The sequence below is a fragment of the Chrysemys picta genome, chromosome 7 (assembly GCF_011386835.1).
Source record: "Chrysemys picta bellii isolate R12L10 chromosome 7, ASM1138683v2, whole genome shotgun sequence".
Taxonomy (NCBI): domain Eukaryota; kingdom Metazoa; phylum Chordata; order Testudines; family Emydidae; genus Chrysemys; species Chrysemys picta.
The window spans coordinates 98,354,987-98,372,529 of NC_088797.1; positions in this window are offsets into that span (position 1 = coordinate 98,354,987).

Sequence of the window (17,543 nt, forward strand, 5' to 3'; positions counted from 1 at the left end):
TCATTATCCTTTCCTCCATGTGTATGGCAGCCTAGTAGAAGGAGAAGGGCCCACTGAGACTGGAGATCCGTGACACCTACCCACACATGAAGAAGTTGCTCCTTGGTGCACTCCCTGGGAAGCCCAATTGCCCATTCCAAATCTCGTGTTGAGGAGCTAATGCTAGTCTGACTACAATAAAGACTGGCAATTTGCACAGCTTTTAGGACCCCTTCCAAGGCAAATATGCTGCATAGAGAAACTGTTACCTGGTTCCGCCTCCAACTAGCCATGCCCCCACATGAACGTGTGGAGGACCAACTGCCTGATGTTCATCCAGGGTGATGGAGGGAGGGTATGGGGCGTTCCATAGGGTCTGGAAGAGCAAGAAGCAGTGTTACCAACTCTCACAATTTTATCATGAGTCTTGTGATATTTGGTGTTTTTCTTAAAGTCCCAGCTGGCGGTGTCAGGAGATTGCATGAGAATCTCAGCTTTCATTTAAAATAAAAAAGCAATTTTCTAGCTAATGGTTTAAGAGAAAACATGACGTAAGTGCACCCTAAAAGTTCAGAAACCAAGAAGCAAAGAAAAAGATCCCAAATTTCATTATTGTTTAAAAAAACTCATGATTTTAAGCAAATCTCATGATTTTGGGGGTCCTGATTCATGTACACTTGGGGTTGACAATACCGGAGAAGCATCACTCCCAGCCCACATTCTCACATATTAGCTCCTCACCCTATGATAAGAGGATAGGAGCACCCAACCCTTGGGTTGCAAAAAGGCATACAACAGGAAAAAATGACTCCGCTCTTAGAACTACTTTACTTGTCAGTTCTTGTATGCTGTGAAATATATAAAGACCAGGCAGAAAGTTTGTAATAGTAATTTACACACTGAAGGCTTGTCTACACTGACATGCTAAATTGGCGCTGTTGTGTTTGATGCAGCGGCATTGATTTAGCTGGTCTGGTGAAGACACAATAAATCAATGGCAGACCACTCTCCCGTCAACTTCAGTACTCCACCTCCCCGAGAGGCGGAAGGTAAGTCAGCAGAAGAGCGTCTCCCACCGACATAACGTGGTGTAGACACCGCGTTAGGTCAATGTAAGCTACGTCACTCAGAGGGGTGATTTTTTCACATCCCCTGAGCAACTTAACTTACATCGATTTAAGTGGCAGTATAATTCAGGCCAATAGTCTACAGACCTGCAGATTGAATGAATTGACTTCTGTCATGTGTAAAAGATTATTATGTAACAAGTATTTGTGTTTCTGATTTAGCAATAGGCATTCTGCACCTGTGTGATACTTAGGCTATCTTTTCCTAGACATTTTTTCCATCAGCAATTTGTTGTCAGTACTTACTACTTGCTACAGAAATCATCTAGCAGATACTTCTGAGGGAATTCTGTGCAACTGCTCATGCACAGTATTTATGTCCCCCGCAGATTTCTTTGTTTCCCCACAGAAAAATGACTTTCTGATGGGGAAGCCACAAGAGCGGTCATGCAACCCTTACCAGCAGTATGTTTCGGGTGCCCAGGGCAGCTGAGAGAGAGGTAAATCACTGTGGGGCAGAAGGCATAACTGGGAAAGACCCGGCTGGTGGCTCCTACCCTGCACTGGGCTCAGCTGCTAGTCCCAGCTGGGCTGGGGAGAACGGGACTTCCTCTTCCCCTGCATGGCATCCAGGGCTGGGTCAGACCCACTCCCAGATTTCTTCCCCAGCTGCAGGAAGCTCTGCAAATTCCTCCACCCCCAAACCCTGCTTCCTGCACCCATCGCTCCACAGCTGCAGAGGGAGGGATTCCTGTACAGGGAGCTGATCCCCTATCCACCCAACCCTTGAGCATCCAGACCCCCTCATATCCGGACCCTCTTGCCGAGCCTTACCCTCCACACTCAGAACCCCCTTGGCCGAGCCCCGTTCCCCCTGCACCTGGACCACCCCGACGAACCATCTGCACCCAGATCCCTATCCCACCGAGCCTCAACCAGCTGCACCTGGATCCCCACTGCACTGAGCCCCACTCCCCCAGCACCTGGACCCCCCACTATGACCCCCCCCGCTGATCTCTATCTCCCCCAATCCAGACCCCCACCCCCTCTGAGCCCCAACCATGTTCACCTAGATTCCCCTGCAGAGTCCCATTACTGTGGCACCAGAACCCTGCAACAAGCCCCTGTGCATCAAGATCCCCCCACACTCAGATCCCCCACTGAGCCACCAGCACCCAGATTTCCCCACACAGAACCCTTTCAACCCACACCTGGATCCCCCCACGCTAAGCCCCTCCACACTTGGATCCTGCCTTGCTGAGCCTGCCTGCCCACACCTGGTGCACCTGGCACAGATGGGCAAGGCCCTGGGGTGTTTCTGGGGCAGGCCTGGTCCTTGCGCTGTGTCAGGATTTGGTGCAGCCTCACCGCTGAGTCCATGTCCCAGGGGAAGCTGCACAGTGATCTCCCACTTCTGTGCAGCCAGTGGCCTGTGCTTCCCAATGCCATGCTGGAGCCTCCACATTTATTTGACAAAATTTGCAGAATTTTAAAATATTGTGCATAGAATTTTTGATTTTTTGGTGCAGAATTTTAAATTTTTTTTGGTGCAGAATGCCCTCAGGAGTAACCAGAAACAATACTTAGCACTTTATAATGCTTTACCTCTTCAAATAGCTGGTCAAAATTCAATTAGTTACTGAGAATGCAAAATCTAGAATGACATATGGTGAAAAGCCATGAAGAAGAAGTGATGTGGATACAGCTTACTTTAAAAGGAGCATACTGTAATTCATCATCTTAATACCTGCTCAGGCATGATTTACTCTTTAAAAATGAAACCATGTTTGGGTGTGGGTTTTTTTGTTTTTTTTTTCATAACCAGTGTGATGACTCCTTGGCTAGGCCTGTAAAGGCCTGATCCTGGAAACACTTAGGGCTTATCTACACTGGCAAGTTTTGTGCCCAAAAACTGCCTTTTGGCGACAAAACAGCAAGAGTGTACACACTACAATGGGACTTTTGTCGTGAAAAACACCCAGTTTTTGTGACAAAAAACTTCCACCCCTATGAGGGACTTTTGTCTTTTCCCCTCCCTTTATTGTCGACAAAGAGCCAGTGTAGACACTGCTGATTGTTTTGTAGATGGAACTGGCAGAGCTGATTGCTCTGCTCAGTGTTTTGATCTCTGCTGCCCTGCAGGCATGCGCCCCTCCCCTTTCAAATCTCCAAGAAGTATCTGTGTGCTGCTTCATGTGGGTAATCATTGGAATGTTCCTGTTCTGCCCGGCACTAGGAACGCAGCAGCAGGCAGACTGCTGCTGCAGGGCAAGGGGGACAGACTGCTGTGCTGCTTTGCCATTCCTCAGCACGGAGAGCTCACAGAGCTACTCATGACGCTGCTCTCGGCAGCTGAGGGGTCTGTGGGAGAGCACGGAGAGAATCTCAAGATGCGCAGCGATCAGCTCTTCCTACCCACAACACTGCACTGTGGGATACATACCCACCCTGTCGATAATGATGTCCCCAATGTGGACATGATCTATCGACAGAGGGAGCAAGTGTGAACACCCTTTGGCGATTTTTGTTTTGTTGACTTTTGGTTGTCAACATAAGTTTTGTCAACAAAACTTGGTAGTGTCGACAAGTCCTTATACATGAGTGACTTTATGCAGGTAAGAAGTTCCATTGACTTCAGTAAATGAATCCATGTGCATAAGTGTTTGCAGAGTGGGGTCCTAAGAGAGTTTCTACTATAAACATGATTTTTTAAAATGTTGCCTCCAAGTTTCTGGGGAAAACACAAAATCTTTTTTCTGTCTGAAATGTTCTGCTTGTGCATAATCTCTGCACAGATAAGTATATTTCAGGGAACTTTTAGAATAGTTGAATTAAACATTTTAGATGTATAGGACTTTGAAAAAGCAGCGTTTTTCAATTTTCGAATAACTTTTTATCCAGCTTCTACACATTGCTTGATGGGCAAATACTGTAGCTCCTAAAAATATTTTAAAACTTTTTTTAAAGGTTGAGCTATTTACACCAGCCTCACTTTTTAAGATAGTGAAAGAATTTGTTATCTCTAAAGAAAGAAATAATTTAAATCACAAGGAATAGCCGTTGCATTCCAAAGGCTAATCATACTGTTAAAAAGTCCAGTAAACAGGATCCTAACAGGAACGTTTTCTTTGACAATGTTTTTACAACCTGCAAGAAATGTGCATACTTGAAGCAGAGGAAGTTAATGAACACCCCAGTGCTAACAACATGCTGCTGTGGATCCAAATAGAGAAGTGACACTCTCACTCTTACATACTGGGAGAAATTACTATCATTAGCACCACATGCTCCTGCATTGGAGGAAGTGACAATGTCCATTTTGGATGTTCATAAACACCAGGTGGATCATTCAGTTGCTGAACAGTTAGTGAAAAAAAAAGAAAAAAAGAATAGATAGTGTGTGGCTTATGTGGCAAATGCACTCTTCCTTTGATGATATGGGAGACTGTTAGCTGATAAAGACTACATGGACAGAAGGGACATCTGAGGGCTAATTTATCTTTATGATTATTTATATGTTATAGTTGCGGGGGAAATATTGATTCAAAACCATCTGCTTGGATGTGCATATACTACATATAGATGTGTACTACTGGCTTCCTGTCATTGTTACCTTCCTCCTCCTCTCCCCATTCCTTCAGACGGTTACACCCACTTACACATGTATAACTTTTCTACCTTGAGTAGTTTCATTGATTTAAATTAAGAATGTGCATACAAGTTTGCAGAATAGGGGCCCATATGTGTAACTGTTTGCAATGTGAGTAGTCCCATTGAAGTCAAGGGAATACTGGTCATCAAGTAAAGGACTAATCGTGGATATTTACAAAGTCCTGATGATAATGGATATGAAAGGAAAAAATATGAATGAGTAGGAAAGGGATGGGAAGAGAGATACAACAAGAAGAGCAGATCCAAATCTGAAACGGGGACTACACTCCTACCTACATAGTAATATAATATAGCAGAATACTACTTTTAAAGATGTATATTTGTTCTATCAGGTTAATCAAAACAATAGGATCATCAATAATTTATACCAGAGAGAAAACAGGGCGCTTTCTTATCTGAAGGGTATGCCCCTGTAATTACACATTTGAGTAATATCTACTTCTGAAACTTCTGAATGATCCACTTGACTTACCTTGGGGTTTGCCTGTAGTGGTTAGTTTAATATCACTACTTGTATGCTTTTTAATACCACATTATATAAAACCCATGTCCAGTGTGGCTACAACACACTACTTTTTAAACTGGTGCAAAGTTTACTAACACTAGGTGTGTATGGATATAGACCAGGGTTTGGCAACCTTTCAGAAGTGAAAAGAAGAACAGGAGTACTTGTGGCACCTTAGCGACTAACAAATTTATTAGAGCATAAGCTTTCGTGGACTACAGCCCACTTCTTCGGATGCATCTGTAGTCCACGAAAGCTTATGCTCTAATAAATTTGTTAGTCTCTAAGGTGCCACAAGTACTCCTGTTCTTCTTTTTGCGGATACAGACTAACACGGCTGTTACTCTGAAACTTTCAGAAGTGGTGTGCCAAGTCTTCATTTATTCACTCTAATTTAAGGTTTCACGTGCCAGTAATACATTTGAACATTTTTTAGAAAGTCTCTTTCTATAAGTCTATAATATATAACTAAACTATTGTTGTATGTAAAGTAAATAAGGTTTTTAAAATGTTTAAGAAGCTTCATTTAAAATTAAATTAAAATGCAGAGCCCCCTGGACCAGTGGCCAGGACTCGGGCAGTGTGAGTGCCACTGAAAATCAGCTCGCGTGCCACCTTTGGCACACGTGCCATAGGTTGCCAACCACTGATATAGACAATACTCTATTGTGGTTCAGCAACCTTGCTCAGTACATGTAAATCAGAATAAAATCAAACTCAGTAAATGCTCAGAATACACAGTAGGCATGTTAATATTACATTTAATGGTATCAGCTAGGTTTATATTAGTAAGAAACTTTAAATAGACACTTTGAGCTACCAGCCCCCTAAAAACCTGGGACATTTCAGTGAGAGAACATATGTACACAATAGGCATGAGGGGGAAAGAGAAGACAAATATTTTGAAATGTAGGGTCTGATCTTGTGCACAGCTTGAATCACTTATGCATAATTGTGCCTCTCAAGGGCTATGAAAACTGTTCATTGTGCACTGGGGAGCTCTGGGAAGCACAGTCCCTCTTGGAGTTCCTCTTGGGATGGTGCAACTCAATGCTGTCTCCACTGGAGTTTGTAATTTGTGAAATCTGTCCCTAAATTCTTCCTATCTGTTTGTGGAATCATCAAAATGCACAGTGCTGAAGTCTCTAGGATTTATGGCTCTGTAATTCACAGGATTATAGTTTTAACACAGTTTCAAACATGCTGAGTGTTCTGACCAGCCCTTTAGGACTAGAATCCTGCAGTTACTTTGGACACTTGATTTTTATGTTTCTACATTTGAATCTTGGTTTTTTACTCCTCCTGTTTGTTTGGTTGAGTTACTGCTTTCCCAAATTTTTGTTTTTTGTGTCTTGTAGAAAAAGAGAAAATGTAACTTTTAAAAATATAAATGAAAATTTTGCAGGATATTGCAGAATGTAGCAAATATTTCACAAAAAGAACAGGAGTACTTGTGGCACCTTTTTGCAGATACAGACTAAGGTAGGGAAAGCGCTGCAGTCTGTCCACACTGACAGCTGCCCAGCGCACTATCGTGGCCATATTTGCGGCAATTGCAGCGCTATTGGGAGCGGTGCATTATGGGCAGCTATCCCACAGAGCACCTCTTCCCATTTTGGCGCCGTGGGTTGTGGGAAGGGGCATGGGTGCGGGGCATTCTGGTCCTGTCCCAATGCCCCGCGATGCATCGCTTCGCATCCCAGAAATCCCTTTGTTTCTGTCCACCTTTGGCGCCATCTTTCAACGGTTTCTGTGCAGCGCGATCTGTCTGCGGGAAATGGAGCCCGAACTGCTGAGGTATATGCTGACTTATCTCGCCAGCACGTCACGTTTGGCTGTCAAACTATTCCTTAAGATCCAAAGTGAGAGTGAGGAGTCCGACGATGCTATCGAGCCACGTAATGCGTACGACACGAAATTGCTTGTGGCATTCACGGACATGCTCAGCACCGTGGAACGCCGCTTTTGGGCTCGGGAAACAAGCACCGAGTGGTGGGATCACATCGTCATGGAAGTCTGGGATGACGAGTAGTGGCTGCAGAACTTTCGGATGAGAAAAGCCACTTTCATGGGACTGTGTGAGGAGCTTGTCCCCACCCTGCGGCGCAAGGACAAGAGATTGAGAGCTGCCCTGCCAGTGGAGAAGCGGGTGGCTATTGCAATCTGGAAGCTGGCAACTCCAGACAGCTACCGGTTGGTCGCAAACCAGTTTGGAGTGGGAAAGTCGACCGTTGGAATCATGTTGATGCAAGTTTGCAAGGCCATTAATTACATCCTACTCAGAAGAACCATGACCCTGGGTAACGTGCAGGAAATAGTGGATGGCTTTGCACAAATGGGGTTCCCTAACTGTGGAGGGGCGATAGATGGGACGCACATTCCTATTCTGGCACCACTCCACCTAGGATCCGAGTACGTTAATCGGAAGGGGTATTTCTCTATGGGTCTCCAGGTGCTTGTGGATCACCGTGGGTGTGTCATTGACATTAACACAGACTGGTCCGGAAAGGTGCATGACGCACGCATCTTTCGGAACACTTGGCTGTTCAGGAAGATGCAGGCCGGGACTTTTTTCCCAGAGCGGAAGATCACAGGAGGGGAAGTTGAAATGCCCATTGTGATCCTTGGAGATCCCGCTTACCCGTTAATGCCGTGGCTCATGAAACCCTACACAGGGAGCCTTGACAGCAGCAAGGAACGGTTCAACTACAGGCTGAGCCAGTGCCAAATGACTGTGGAGTGCCTTTAGCCGTTTAAAGGCCTGCTGACGATCTCTGTATGGGAAGCGGGACTTGGCCGAAAACAGCATCCCCGCGGTTATATCCGCGTGCTGTGCTCTCCATAATATTTGTGAAGGGAAAGGTGAAAGCTTCACTCAGGCATGGACCTCCGAGGTTGAACACCTGGAGGTTGAATTTGCACAGCCAGAGAGCAGGGTTATTACAGGGGCCCAGCGCGGGGTTGCAAGGATTAGGGATGCCTTGAGGGAGTAATTTGAGGCTGAAAACCAGCAGTGATATCTGGTGCCCTGCACGGGAGTGAAGTGCAGTAGTTCCAATCTTTAGGAATCAGTGTTTGCTAAGCAGACAAGCAGACTTGCAGTGCCTGTTTATTTCCTGGGCTAAGGAGTCTTTTACTTTATGCAATAATAAAGAACGTTTTCAAAGCCAAAAAATCCATTTATTGAAAAGAAAAAAAAATTATTTATTGAAAAGAAACAAGGAGGTGGAATGGGGAACGGTACAATCACAGATTTGCGTATGTCCTGTCTGGTGCGCTGTGCAGTGAGTGCTGCACTTCAGGATAGCTATACTGCATGGTGATGGGGGTTGAGTGCAGAGGGTAAGGGTCATGTTTTTCAGGGCTAGGTGGTGAAGATACTGGCGTTGGAGGCAACGGGTGGCGTGAAGAACATGGAAGTTGGGGAAAGTGGATTGGAGGTGACAGTGGGGCACAATGGAAAGAGTTTTGGGACAAGGACTGTAGGGGGGTGGCGTTTGCGTTTGCGGTACTGCTCCTCTTGCTGCATGGCTACGAGCTCCTGTATAGCGTCTGCTTGGTGCTCCAGGATTCTTATGAGCCGATCCGTGCTTTGCTGCCGGTGCTCCATGCTTTGCCGCCGGTGCACTGCGTTTTCCTGGCGGATCCTGCTTTCTCTCTCCGTCCAGTTCTGTGCTTTCTCATTCTCTTTAATAGATTGCCGCATCACTTCTTGCAGCATGTCTTCTTTGCTTTTTCACGGTCTCTTCCTGAGTCTTTGCAGTCTCTGAGCAGGCAATAAGAGGGACGGCTGAAGGCTCAAGGTTGATGCTGCTGTATAGGCAAAATGCAACATTTAACAGAGGCAGCATTGTTTATACCAGACAGAGTAATGATTTCCCCCATACTTAAGGAGTAGAAAACACACAGGGTCTACACAATTGCATAATTTTCCCGTCCGAAACAGAGCACACATATCCCACGGGAGCCTCAAAATGGTGAGTAAGGGGGACTGATTGTTTCAGGGCTGCACTGTCCTCTGGGTTTCTGTGCCTTGGGGAGAGCCAACAGCTTCAGGGGGCACCTACACTGAACACTGTCCCAACATTTTCCACAAGAGTTCGTCCTGGATGATATCTCGCTGCTGAGGGTGACCTGGGAAGCAAGGGAGGGTCTTCTACTGCAACGCGGCTTCCACCCTGGCCCATATGCAGCTTGCCTGTGTGCAGCAATGTTTCCCATGCCACTCGCGGCACAGTGGCACGGACACGTTAGCCTGGCTGGGACAAGGACCACGGTGGCTCTCCCGATAAACCTGCGCAAGCGCATTGCACACGTTCTAGATGAGACAGTCGAGGAGATTACTGAGGCCGATTACCGCGATGTGATAAACCACATCAATGCACTATTCTGCATCTAGGCATGCATGCCTAACCCTCCTCTCCCAAAGAGCCCGCACCGAAAAAATTCCTTCCGGAAAAAAAAACCCGCTTACCGGGAACCTGCTCTTCTGTTTGTCCTCCACCAAGTACCGACCGCTGCGACTGGCTACCTTCCTCCTGGCTCGAGAAGAGCTCCTGGCTGCATGGCTCCAGGGATTCTGGGGTGTCTCCATCTGGCCCACCACCATCACTCCCGTTTTCCTCCTCCTCCTCCTCTTCTTCCCCCCCCCGCCACCGGCTCTGAAGTGTTCATGGTGGTGCTCGGAGTGGAGGTGGGGTTAACCCCAAGTATCGCATCCAGCTCTTTGTAGAATCAGCAGGTCGCGGTGGGAGCACCTGAGCAGCCGTTTGTGTCGCGGGTTTTGCGGTAGGCACTCCGCAGCTCCTTCACTTTAATCCTGCACTGCAGGGCGTCCCGGTCATGGCCCCTTTCCATCATGTCCTTTGATACCTTCCCGAAGGTATCGTAATTCCTATGGCTGGAGCGCAGCTGGGACTGTACAGCTTCCTCCTCCCAAACACAGATGTGGTCCAGCAACTCGCCATTGCTCCATGCTGGGGCTCGCTTGGCGCGTGGAGGCATGGTCACCTGGAAAGATTCGCTGATAGCACTCCATGCCATGCCGGGCTGAGCAAACAGGAAGGGGATTTTTAAAATTCCCGGGGAATGTAAAGGGTGGGTCACATGTTTGGTTACCTGAGGCAAGAGCAGTAGAGTTTGAACTGATGGCCAGAGTGGCTAGAACAGGCATTGTGGGATACTGCTGAATAATTCTGGAGGCCATTCACAGAGCATCGGGCGGCCACACTGGCGCTGCAGCGGCAGCGCAATACTCGCTATTCCTCTCGGGGAAGTGGAGTACATGCAGTGCTGCAGCCACGGAGATACAGCACTGCAAATGCCTTGCCAGTGTGGACGGGGAGTGAGTTACAGCGCTAGGGGCAGTTTTACAGCGCTGTAACTCGCAAGTATAGCCAAGGCCTAACATGGCTGCTACTCTGAAACCTGCAAATATTTCAGAGTCTCTTGAGCTCCACCATTTTTCCACATCAGTGAGTTTCCCCTATTTTTAATGTAAAGGCAGTGTTGGTTTTTGTTTTTGTTTTTTGTTTTAAATAACAGAGGTACAGTAACTATAGAGTACAACAGTTCTTAAAGCTCAATATATTTATACAGGGCCGGCTTTAGAAAGAGCGGGGCCCGATTCCTGGGGGCGTGGCTTGCCGCAAGCCCGCCCCCAGGAATCGGGCCCCGCTCTGGCCGGAGCTCCAGCCGGGGGGGCTGGACCCGGACCTGCTCAGCCGGGGGGGGCCCGAGCCGTGGGGGCCGGGGCCGGACCCGGAGCCGCTCAGCCGGGGGGCCGAGCCGCCGGACCCGAGCCGGGCCGGGGCCGAGCTGCGGGGCCTGGGCCGGAGCCGAGCCGAGCGGGCCGGGCCGGCGCCCCGGGGCCGGAGCTGCTGGGGCTGGAGCTGGACTGGGCCGCGCCTCCCCGGAGCCCTTCTCACACCCCCCGCCACCCCAGCTTACCTGGTGCTGCCAGCCTGTCTGCCCGCCCCTGCTTCTTTTCAGACTTCCCGTGAACCTCTGATTCGCGGGAAGCAGGGGTGGGGGAGGAGCAGGGGGCGGAGCGTGCAGGGGAGGGGAGGAGGGGGAAGTGAGCTGGGGGCGGGTTGGAGAGCTGCGGCGCGGGGCCCTCTTGGCGCGGGGCCCAATTCAGCCGAATCGGCTGAATTGGCCTAAAGCCGGCCCTGTATTTATATAGCAGTTGCACTCTGTGTGGCGGCTGATGCACCTTTAAGGTCTGGAGCACTGTAGACGGGCAAAGTTAAAAAGCCTTCTCAAGTGAATCAGTCACAGTGTGTGTTATTTGCCATGCAGTTAATGTAATGATGGGGAGTTAGAATAGTTAAGTGTATACTGATACTTTGGAACACATTCTTCCACCACATTTCAGTGAGCTGGAGGTTGAGGACGTTAACAGGAGGAAGCTGTGGCAGAGGGGGGCGACTGCCTCCTCTTAGTGTCACTTCACATCTCTCACCCCTGCCAAGCCCTGTCCAGCTTGCTCTTCCAACTCATTGCCCCTCTCACCCTAGTTCCCCAGGCCCATCTGCCACCTGCTTCTGTGTAATGCAGCGGATAGGCTGATGCTTCACTCCACATCTGCCTCTTCTGCAAGGGACCTGAATAGACACCCTGCATGATAATTAGCGCCTTGCTCTGGTGAGAAACATCACCCTGGAGCTGCAGAAAAGTTGGCGGCTATAGATTTAGCATTACATAGCAGAGCACAAAGTAACCAAACCAGAATTTAAAGAATTTAAGATTCTAACAACTTTTTGGACAAATTCTTCTCAAGGAATTTGACCCTCTCAGCTTAGTGCTTGGGTGTTCCTTTCTCAAGCTATATGGGCAAATATATCTTCCATCCCAGCTTTCTAATGGGGATTATCCTGTTGTATTACTCAGTATATAATTACCTAGTTGCACCACATCCAGTTGAGACATGTTTTTAACAGATGAGTCAGTACTCAATATTCTCACTTAACCTCAGACTCAGTTCAGTGACTCATTATGTATGCTGTATTATTACAGTGTATAAATGAATGTCCCCTTGGATGACATTAAAAGCACTATGATAACAGGTGAGTGATCCATTTGAAACAAAACCAAGAATTGAGGGGGGAAATATGAGCCAAACAGGGGCACTTGGCTTGCAAACACACAGTCACATGTGCTCCCCGAGATGGTGTGGAATATATGTGTATGAAACTGTTAGCCAATTTTATATTGTAACCTCTTTTTTTATTAGGTTCTCCATTTGGTAATGTGTACTGAACACATTTTTAACTTTGCCCAAGGCAGGGCTACTGAATTGCATTTCAGATAGTTGCCCTTCCCAGGAAAGGTGTTTGACACCTCATTGAAGGACCATCACTGAGAAGCCATCACAGAGCAATCTGGAGCCATTTACTTTGATTTTCTCTCAACTGCTGGCCTGCCCCGGGGGAAAAATGGATTTTCTACATTTGGTGCTAACAAGGCTGATGGATCTGCTGCTGGTCAGCCTGGGCACATAGAAAAAGGAGATAGACTTATTTAAGAAGGGGTGCTGCTCTGAGGAGTGGGCATAACATTGCCACATGTAAACCTGACATGCAAGAGAGAGAGAGAGACAGAGAGAGAGAGGGCAGGAGGGTGGTGGTCTCTGCCCCCCGCCTGAAACACTGACAAGCCATGCATTGCCAGAAGGGGTGAACTCAGGCAGGGTGAATCTCAGGGCTGTTTATTGTTTTCAAAGATCTGTAACTCTTGAGTACTTTAAGAGTAAAAGTGGTTGTGGTTAAGAAATTCTGTGGCTAAGGCTGTGTGCCTTGCTTTCCTGCCATGTTGTCCCTGAAGGGATTAAATTAGAAGCCCGGGTTGCCCACAGCCTAAGGGAAACTCTGGGAGAACATGTATTAGTGACTGGGAGAATCAGAGTGGGGAGTCTGAGGCACTGGTTTCAGAGGGTAGGCTGGGCTGTGATATCCCATGTCCCAAGGAAGGGTGTCAGTCTAGAGATCTAAGCTTGGGGGTATACCCTATAGACCCAGAGCTAGAAACAGTGACTATACTCCCTGTTGACTTGGGAGCATCTGGGACCCAGTGATTGGGTTCACTTACGTTAGACTGATGACTGGACAGAGTCGTACGAGGCCAGATTGTAAACTGGACATCCAAAGTGGTATGTGGCACAGACATAGGCCTTAGGAATTTTGCAGCCTAGGAGTGAAAACATCCTCAGGTGTTGGTCTCAATGATCTTAGGAAAGGGGCAACCTGGGGCTGTGGCAAACCTGAAGTATGAATGGCACAGTGGCTCCACTGTGAGCCCCAGAAAGCCCATTTCAGGTTTATGAAAATTCTGCATGGCATGATGGCTGCAACACAGATCACTGTCTGGCCCCAAGCTTGGGACTAATCACAGAACTCCAGTCAGACATAAAACCCTTTTAAGAGCTAAATATTCAAAATAGACATGTAGGCAGTCTATGATTATTCTTTATTAGTTAAGAGCCAGTTATGCGCTTAGCCCTGTGGAAGATACAAATATACAGACAGCTCCAGGTACCTGTGTCCCTCCATTAGATCCAGAAGAAGGTATAAAAATAGACTTACTTTTTAAAAGATGTCTGTCTCTTCATCTCGTGCATAATGTTGGGATAGAGGAGTTTGATTAAGGTTAGTGTTGGTCTGGCCAAAGAATTTAGTCTTTAGGAGGGAATTGAATGAAAAGAAAGAGGAGGTCTAATGAAGAGGCTGCATTTATGTGCCACCTACTTACCATGAGAGGTTTCAGGAGCACTACCCTAGTTCCTAGTAGATAAAGAGTTAACTCCAGCTTTAGTTTTCCTGTCTCTTTAACAAGTGCTTAGGGGATGAACTATAAGAAGCATCTTTTGTGTTGTTTACAAAATTAGATCCAATTCACTTAACATTATGCATGAAACTACATAGAAAGCATCTTATTTATTTAATATCAATCTGAAATAAGAGATGGCAATATAGAAACTAAACCCAACAGTGTCAAGGAAACACTCAAGCATTACAGTAATATTTTATATTTGTTCAAGATTATCTTTGGCAAGAAAAGTGAAATAAGACTTTAAAACATGGCAAATATAATTTTTGTAGTTGAGTCATAACTTTAAATATGAGGCTGCAGTTAGAACAGAGATAATTTGCAAGAAAAAATATTTGATGAATATTGCCAATTTTTTTGTTCCCTAAAATATTACATTTTTTAATTTATTCATTAAAATTAATTATCCTTGGTCACAGATCTCACTGTGTGTTAATGATTTACAAAAGTCATGTGGTATTGTTTTGGTTTCCTGACTCAATGACTTTTGTAAATAATCACCACAAATTGAATTTCAAATTGAGAATTTTATAATCACATATGCAACTCAAAATTTACTTTTGGGCCTCAATCCAGGAAAACATTTATGTATGAGATTAACTTTAAGCATGTACCTAGTCCCACTGACTTCAAATTATCCCCATGACTTGAGTGAGCGTTAAGTTAAGCTCTTTTTGCAAATAGTTGTGCTACTATAGTGAAGATTAAATTCTTGGACATAAATACAAAAGTCAAAAGTCACAAATACAATTTAATCACGTATTTGAATTTGAAAAATATACACACCTCCCTCCTCCCCCCACCGCACTATTCGCTCCGCTCTAATTGGTGCCTCAGCTATTTTTTTCAATTACAGAAACACAAAAATATATTTAAGAAAGTTCGAGATTTTTTATTCATACACTTTAAGGGGACAACATCAACTTCACAATCACACTTTTATTTCAAAATTATCCTGTGTGTTGAAATCTACTATCTTTACAGGTAAGACCTAGTGTGAAAGACACTAGAGAGAGCGCTTAGTTTTAATGAGCGCTAATTATTACAACATTGACTTATTTTTCAAAATAGGTAAAGCTGTTATTTCAAAATGAGGCTGTAGGTATGAAGAGAACAACTTTCAGGGCCCAATCCTGATCTTAAAGGAGAATATTGAGTATGCATTGGGCCCTTAGCAAAGCTTCCTAGAATTAGGATATGAAGTATATTTTCACTTTCAAACAGAATATAATAGTTTAATGTAAGTCAAAAATTTAGGCTGACTACCGACCATACATATTGGCTACCGACCATACAGAGTTAACCATCATTAATCTGCACTTCACAAATCTACATGCTGCTCAATCCACACATAATATTGGTGGTCTCTCCACAGCTCTAAGCAAACACTTAATGAGTGAATGCTATAGTGAAATCTCCGTTTACTGAAACTGTGCTTTTTATGCAATCTGTTACCACACATTTACTAGTATGTTGTGAAATCTTAGAAGTAATTAATATGAAACTGTCATTTTCAAAATACATTAACAAAGGCATGGCAGGATGCATTTCCTTTGCCTATTTTATTGCATTAGTTCACTGAGGAGAAAACCTTCCCCCACCCCTATGGGTGTGCAGGGCCTCCTGATAGCAGAAACAATGCAGTTCTGCTACCCAAAGGGGCCGGGGGCAGGATTTGGTGGCTGTGCAGTGATGTGACCCAGATTCACAGCAGCTCCCTGGGTGAAGTGTGCAAAGGATGTCTGGTGACAGGGCAGGACTGGACTGAGGGTAGGGTCCAGAGGATTGTGTGAATCTTCCAGTCCCACCATCCTACTCAGGGAATGTTGTCTGACTAGGGAGACTATTCTAGCAATTCTGCTGGAGTGGCTCTGTGGATTGGTTCTGCTTCAGCTCCATTGTCCTGGGAGAGGATTCAGCATTAACTTAGATGAGGAATCCCCATAGATTTGGTGGAGAAACAATGCCATAGACATAGAGAGAGTCCCACCATCTCTCACAATATGAAACTCTCACCCCACAGTACCCCTTTGTCTTCCAGATAGGCTTCTTGAGGGGCAAGGCTCTCCCCTTCTGCCACAATTGTTTTTGTTCCTCATACCTATGCAGACAGAGGACATAATTCAGCCTCTAATATTTTATGGTTATGTTAAAGCTTTTCATCCCAAAGGATTTCAAATGACAACCATACAACACCATTAAAATGTAGCTACCTTTTGGGTGGAGGATGCTGCCAACCAGTGCTCAGCACTGCATGAGTGATGAGGAGGAAGGGGAAAGACACAGTAGCAAAGTCCTGCTCTTATAAAAAGTATCAGGATAATTTTATTGTCCACATATGGTCTTGGTTTTTCTGATCTCATGTGAAAGACCAACATATAGTAAGCAACATGGTTAACTATGTTTGACAGGATTTTAACCTGTGGCTCTAGGGAGTTCAGATATTTCAAATCTGCCGGTGTGATAGATAATTAAGATAGCCATTCATACATATGTCTTTAAAAATTGAGGGATCTGAAGGAGGTAGCAATAGAAGCAAATTCAGAGAAAATGGACGTTGGATATGCAAATGATTTTGGACCCAGAAGTCTTGTTGTATTTAGGATCATAGGATTATAGTTATTAGAGATGGAAAAGACTCATCAGTTTAGAGTCCAGAATCTTTAAAACAGGTACATAATTAGATTTTCCTGCAGAAACTGATATATTTACTAAGGAATATTGCGGATAAATATATTCATGGCAAAGACCAGTAGATGAAATGAAAAAGTACACATTACACGATTTAAATAATTTATTTTACTAGACAGATCAGAATGATGAGTTTATAGATGTAGTTGGGAAGGGAACCAGCTCTGCTTATATGAATAATGCAGGAACCAACTTAGATAAAATTGTTAGACATTTATTAGTATAAACCAAATCAACATAACTAATCATTTGCAGCCTATTACATTTTTATCACCAGTGTTTTCCAGCCCCACCTTTTAGTTCTGTAAAGAAACCAGCTTAGATCCAAATTTCTGAATGACCATAAAGGCTCAATTTGACCACTGCATTCAAACAACTCTGCAAACCTTACTCATTCAGGCACTCCCACTGAAATCATTGGGAAAACGTGTGAGTAATGACTACTTCGTAAGTAGGAATTACGGGATTTGGCTCACACACACTGTAAGTAAGATGGCCCTACTTTTACTATTATTGTTACATACAACAGACAACAACAACTTTAATTTTCACAGTCAAGGGAAAATACAGAAAGCAGTCATTACATTAAAACAAATGAATAAGCTTGTTCTTAATTAAATCTTCTTGAACCGTAAAGCCGACAGATTGAATTCTGAGGAAATGCAGGGGTGAATCAGTGAATTAATCCACTGCTATTTCACCCTCTGGAGATCTGAGCTCAGATTAGGTCACAATGAAAATGATTTTGATGGCCTTTATCTAGACTTTAGTGGGCATTCATCCACATTACAAAGCCAAAATAT